Source organism: Mustela erminea, chromosome 12, assembly GCF_009829155.1.
Source record: "Mustela erminea isolate mMusErm1 chromosome 12, mMusErm1.Pri, whole genome shotgun sequence".
Taxonomy (NCBI): domain Eukaryota; kingdom Metazoa; phylum Chordata; class Mammalia; order Carnivora; family Mustelidae; genus Mustela; species Mustela erminea.
In genome coordinates this window covers 53,624,732-53,632,081 of record NC_045625.1, presented here as the reverse complement: position 1 = coordinate 53,632,081, position 7,350 = coordinate 53,624,732, and positions in this window count along the sequence as shown.

The window sequence follows — 7,350 nt, the reverse complement described above, 5'->3', positions numbered from 1 at the left end:
TGTGAGGACAGCAGTGGCCTGGAGTCTGTGAAGGAAAACCTTAAGGAAATGGTGAAGGGTCGACCTGGGGCTCTAATGCCCATGAAGGACATTGCCCCTACAGAAGGTAATGTTCCAAGTCCCTAACAACTAAGTGGACAACGCATCCAGATTTCTGAAAGAACAGCCCGTACTTACGCCGGTTGTCCTGGCAGTTTCTAAGAGCTCCCTCTTTTATTCTTGAAATGTTCCAGTTTGGATGACAAATTATGTGATCACCTCAGTAATAGCTAACTGACCAATTAACAAGGTAGGATCAGCTGCAAAGTTGAAAAAAGCAGTCTAAACGCCTAGACAGTGAGGGTTTGACTGGTTGGGACCCTGGTGCAGTAACTTATGAGCCATATGACCTGGGTAAATTATTTAGCTACTACTTGTCTCAATTTCCTCAGCTGTCTAAAGGGAAGACTAGCTGCCTCCAGGTGGTATTATAAACATTTGATTAAGTAATACATGTGAGAAGCTCATCCCAATGGCTGGTTCATATGTAGGACTCCACGTGCATAGTTTTTCTATTACTTATTATTTTCACGATGCCCCCCCCCCCACCTTCATCCTTACACTGTATAAAACTCCACTGATTGAGGTTGATTTAGGTCAACCGTCATCATGTTCTATAAATGGATCATGGTATAGCCATTCATGAAGAAAAATTAGGTGAGTCAACTGGAGGGACCCACCATCCTCACCCACCCCCAGCCCTTACGGAAGAGAGGATCAGAGTGTAGTTTGAAAATACAGCAGTTTGCCAAGTTCTTTATAGAATTTTGGATACTAGCCCTTTATCTGACTCAACACCCAAAGAACAAAGAATCCAATCAAGAAATGGGCAGAAGACATGAACAGACATTTCGGCAAAGAAGACATCCAGGGGGTCAACAGACACATGAAAAAAAGCTCCACATCACTCGGTATCACGGAAATATGAATCAAAACCACAGTGAGATATCACCTCACACCAGTCAGAATGGCTACAATTAACAAGTCAGGAAACAACAGGTGTTGGCCATGATGCAGAGAAAGGGGAACCCTCCTACACTACAGGTGGGAATGCAGGCTGGTGCAGCCACTCTGGAAAACAGTATGTATGTTCCTCAAAAAGTTGAAAATAGAGCTACCCTATGACCCAGCAATTGCACTACTGGGTATTTATCCCAAAGATACAAATGCAGGGATCCGAAGGGGCATGTGCACCCAAATGTTTATAGCAGCAATGTCCACAATAGCCAAACTATGGAAAGAACCTAGATGTTCATCAACAGATGAATGGATAAAGAAGATATACACAATGGAATACTATGCAGCCCCAAAATCTTGCCATTTGCAATGACGTGGATGGAACTAGAAGGTATTATGCTAAGCGAAATGAGTTAATTGGAGAAAAATATTTATCAGATGATCTCACTGATACGAAGAGTTTGAGAAACAAGACAGAGGCTCATAGGGGAAGGGAGGGAAAAATTAAACAAGATGAAACCAGAGAAGGAGACCGAGCATAAGAGACTCTTAATCTCAGGAAACAAACTGAGGGTTGCTGGAGGGGAGGGAGTGGGAGGAAAGGGGTGGCTGGGTGATGGACATTGGGGAGGGTATGTGCTATGGTGAGTGCTGTGAACTGTGTAAGACTGATGATTCACAGACTTGTACCCCGGAAACAAATAATACAGTACACGTTAATTTAACAAAAAGAAAAAGGAAAGGAAAATACAGTAGCACTTTGCACATCTGAGTTGTTTCAATTCTGGCGTTGATATGAACATTTAAAAGATCTCAACAACACTAGAGAAGAAAGCAAGTGTGTCATCTAGCAAAGGTGAAACGCATTTGATATGCCGGGGAGACACGTTCTTTCCTTTTTTTTTTTTAAGAGAGGGAGGGAGGTAAGGGTGGCGTGGAGGAGCAGAGGGAGAGGGAGAGAGAGAATCTTGAGCTGTTCCACAACCAGTGTGGAGACTGACCTCACCACTGACCTCACCACCATTCTTCTGAGTGGAAATTAAGAGTCTGAGGCTCAAGGGACTAAACCAGCCAGGCACCCCCTGGAGAGACACTCTCATGGGCTTTTTTACTATATAAGCAGAGTGTATTAATCTACAGATAATGGAGCTACTTCAAAGAGTGTTTCAGGAAAACTTACAACCAATCATATCTCAGTACGTCCTACCATTGTGTGTAACTTTCCATATATTTATTATTTTCCCAAAGAGTGCACCATAATGGCTCTCCCTCTGGCAGAAGCCACATCTCAAACAATGAATGACAACTGTTTGTTTTCACACCTGGGGACTTCTGAGGTCTTTTAGGGAAGGATAAAGGAACCTGGCCTCAGAGTAGGAGTGGAGGGGGAGGACAGAGTGATTGAAAGAGCAAAAGCAGGTATTTTCCCTTCATATTCATTTTCTTAAAATTGAATTAGGTTTCTATGAAAAGGCGTTTTGTAGAATAACAACCTCTTTATGGTTTCACCAGCTGAGACATAAAAGGCCATTTGTGGTGTGCTGTAAGTTCTGAACTGCAAGAGAAAATTTCCTGCTTACCGGTTATTTTCATGATAATAAGAATAATGTTTGTAAATAACCTGACCCATTTAACCAAGAATCCTAAAGTCTGCCTGTCACCATGGTATATCGTTACTGTGACTCTGGGTGAGAGGGTTGTCCAGAGCTTGATTTATTTTCAAATTACAAAATCCCCTTCTCATCCTTCATAGGTAGTTAAAATTTTTTTAAAGCATCATTTGACCTTTTGAAAACAGAACATTGGAATACTTCTGGTTCTGCCATTACTTCTTATCCAAATAATGTACAATTTTCTAAGTATATTTGAAATAATGGACTCAATCCAATAACTAGATTTACCTCTGAGCTATAGGCCAATGGAAAATTTTGGATGGCACACAACACCATGGAAAGGTCCATTTCACATAGCTCTAGAATGCTTCTGGGTCTGTAACCTAGGGAAGCCCAGAAGAAGCAAGGGACAGTTAGTTTAATCATACTCATTAGGATGGCACAGGGGGTTGTGGAAGGTGAATTGAGAGCTTGAAGACTAAAGCAAGGTACAAAAAAACAGAAACAAAAACAAAACAAATCAGGAAGGAGTTGTCGGCAATACACCACTTATTGCCCCCCGTAACCTGGTGATGTAAATAGAAAAATGTATCAAGGCGGGTCAGAACCAAGGGGTAATGTCTTCATTGACTTTGAGCCAATTCTGAAGTTAGCTACAAGGGTAAACAAGAAAGCTGAGTAATCCTGATAGAGTTAAAACCGCTGTGCCCTACGTGGGAGATGATAGACTGAGTTCTTCCTGAGCAAGGCATCTCCGCCGGACCACCGGTGCCTTGAACCATGTGCTAGAACACGGAGTCATTACAGTACACATGGTCCCATCTCTGGGGCTGGGGGAGGGTGCTGTATGCTCGGTTTGGTGCTTTTAAGACGTCACCTTTAATCCACACAATCACACCCGGAGGAGGCCTTTCCTCCTCTCCAGAGGAGGAATCTGAGTAATTTGCACAGAGCCACACAGCCAGGAGCAGAGGAGTGGGGATTCGAACCCAAGTCGGGGAAGTGGGGGCTCTTCCACTAGCCCACCTTGTCCTTTCCCACATCACCCTGGTCCTGCCACTCTGGGGTTCCTGTTCCCGAACCCCAGTTGTCTTCACTGTGACTATCTGATTTCCCTCGCTGCAGATGATTAAAGTACCTGCCAAATGAAACCCTGGGTCTCGATGACTGGCTGGTTTAACGTTCCCTAACAGAACAGGTGTTACTGCCTTCCTGGCCACGTCCAGCTAACCCACAAATTTTGTTTCTGTTCCTCTTTTTCAAGGCCATGTCTTTGCTTCCCCCTATTTTATTCCTTGCCCGCAGCTTCTACCTATTTTTCTTTAAAACAAAAACAAAAACAAAACCCATAGGCCTTAGCCCATAACCCTCAGTTCCAACCTGTCTTCATGACTAAAACCCCCTTATGAGCAAGTGGTTATCACATCCATGCTGCAGGGGGAGAGTGCTGAAACCAGCACCGTCTACAGAACATTCTACAGCGGTGACAGCATTCTGCGATTGGCGCTGGCTCACGAAGTAGCCACTGGATTTGTGGCTGATATGATTGCGAAACTGAATTTTAAATTTGGTTGAACTTGAATTTGAATTTAAGCAGCCACGTGTAGCTAGTGACTATATAGTGGAGAGCACAGGATGGGCATCCCAGGAAGGTTGAAAGATCTGTATTACTGAAGATCTGGGGACCTCTGGAAACCCCCAGAAGCCCAGACTCAACATGGGCCAGGCCTGGGGCTTGCACCTTCCTCTGGCAAGGGCTACGTCACTCGTGGGAGGACCCAAGAATCCAGAGTCACATATAAGAATAAAGATCTGGGTAGGCCTAGAGCTGGCCATGGGAATGGGAGTTAGGAGCAGGCCTGGATGTAGTCAGAATTATCTGAGGGATAGAAGATGAGGACAAATTACAGAAGGAAACATTCAGGACAAAACCTTGAGCTTTATACTCATTAGCTGTGTGATCTTGGGCACTCAGGAGCCCCTCAGTAAGGAGATGTCTAGGACAATCATTCTGGGAAGCCTTTTCGTATGGCCTGGTAAGGCAGGCAGAGCTCATGGCACAGCAATTCTACTTCGAGGTATGAATCTTCAAATCGCTCTTGCAAAAGTGTATCAGCTTACATGTGCAAGAAAGTTCATGGCAGAGCTGTGGGTTGGAGCCCCCAAATGGAACTCACCTGAGTGTCTCTCAATGGGGTAATAGAAAATGATGACATATTCAGTCAGTGGAATATTGCCTAGCAACAAAAGTGATCACAATAAATGCATGGCAACTGCAACACTGGAGAAAAGCATCAAAAAGAGAAATCCAGAAAAGGAAAAGCAGGAAGGAAAACTTAGAGATCAGAAAAGGTCTGGCATATGGCACAGCCCTGGTGATACTACCATCTCTCTCCCTCCCTTCCTTCCTTCTTGCTTTCCCTTCCTCCTTTATTTTTAAGATTTTATTAATTTATGTGACAGAGAGAGAGCACAAGCGGGGGGAATAGCTGGCAGAGAAAGAGGGAGAAGCAGCCTCCCCACTGAGCAAGGAGCCCAATGTAGGACCCGATCCCAGGATCCTGAGATTATGACCTGAGCAAAAGGCAGACGCCTAACCGACTGAGCCACCCAAGCACCCACTACCGTGTCTTGAATACCACCTTTTTCTTTGGGCTGGGTACCAGGAAGCTTCCCGACAGCATGAGACAACTTGGAAATGAGTAGCTCAGAGATGTTAGCTTAGCCTGAGGCTCCACAGATCAGTGTTGAGTTCTTACAAGGGTATTACTTGGCAAGAGGAAGATGCCAAAACTGGAAAACAAAAGGTAACAGGCTCACGCCAACCTTGGAACTCTTAACAGCAGTTTAACAAAGAGAGCCTGGTAGCAAATTCATTGAGAAATATCTGTAATTGATCATATACGGGAAGTTTAACGGCTTAGGAAATTTGTTTACAAGTTTACCCATTGAGTAGATATTGACTTACTCTCAAATAAAGCTCCTTTCACGAAGGGCTCGATACTGAAACACAAGTGGATCCTAACATACCATTGATTACTCTTTTGGTGCCCAGAAAGGGTGGATCTGTTTGCCTTCCAGGTTGAGAGGAAGGAGGTATTCCAGAATTAATAATTCAAATAGGGCTGTTGCACCAGGAGAGGAGAGAAGAGTGTCAGAGGCGTGTTAAGAGCCTGGGAAGGCTGCCAGCACGGTTTGCATGATAAGGGCGGATAAAAACATAAAGAGAAATATGATCCAGTGGTTGGTCTGTTTCCTTTTCATTTTTAAGGGTGGTTTACTTTAAAACAAAATTGTGCCATGTTCAAGTTACTGTAAGAACACAGCTGATTGCTGATTGTTTTTAAAAGCAGAGTTTCTGCAAGCGGCATGCTGACAATCAGAGAATTTGATGTTTCTGCCTTTATTTTATTTTATTTTATTTTATTTTATTTTATTTTATTTTATTTTATTTTATTTTATTTTCAGCACCTTTCATGATGGCAGGGGGTGTACCCTGAAGATTTACACCGGGCCATCTCCTCTCCGGCCACCTTGCAGAGTCCCACCTATAATGCCATATCTGAAGCCCATTAAAATTTACAAATTAAAAGCCAGTGGGAAAGAACATAATCTTGGCAACTGCCTCTTGGGAAATCTTACAACTGCAAGAGCGCCATGGAAGAGTGCTTTAAATACCATTGTGGTTCATCCAATCTCCGCACAATTGTATAGGAGGGCATCTGGCCAAGGCCTTGCAGGGAAGAGGCCGGGGTGCCCGAGCCCGTGATTGGCTGGGGGGGCCGTGATGCTAAGCGAGCCACTTAGCCCACTTTTGCTTCATGAGGAGCACGCCACATGCTTCTTTGCACATTCTTTTAAATCCTCGTGTAGTTGGCATTTGGAAAAATATCGGCTGCAACCAGACCTCGCAATCTTGATGACAGCTCTTGAAATCCCATCTTTCTCACAGCAACATCTCCTGTCAGCTCCCCACCCCTGTCACCAGAGAGCCTTCCCCACCCAAGTTGTGCTCCAAATAGAAAGAATTTCAGATGTACATGTTTGGCTGCCTCCTCCAGAGGCCTCGACAAAAATCCAGGTGGTAAATAGCCTGAGAGAAGTGCCGCTGGTAAAATTAGTTCAGATATTTCGCAGAAAACAAATCTGACACCACCATGACACTTGATAGCTCGGCCTCAGCAGTTCCGAACCTTTCCAAACCCTCTTGCCTGCAAAGCCCAAATGTCTTGTTTTCAATTGAAAACTATTTTTTTTCCTTTTCAAAACCAACCCTTACAACCTCCTCCTCTCAAAAAAACCAAACCAAAACCAAACCAACCCCCCCGCCCACAACAACAACAGCAAACAAACAAACAAACAAAACATATGGTTATAGGCAGGATGTTCTGACCAGGAATTTTACATTACAAACGACTCCATTGAAGGTTAATATCCAAGGTCAGGTGTTATTAATATCTATTTGAATTTTGTTCGTCTGGTCTATGATATCATCTGAGTCACCTCATTGATTTATAACATGTTAATCCCAGACCATCATTCATTTTCCTGAAATTCTGTTCAGGGCTTGGTTGCAGACCCTCTCTTTAATACCCTTTTTGGTCTTCTCTGACCGGTAGCTTTGCAGTCCTTGCTTTTATCACCTTCCCACAGGCCACACTAGACCTGGGGTCCAATTGCTTGACTGATTTTTCACTGTGTCTCCTTTTCCTTTACCTACATCTTACTATAGAAAAAAATA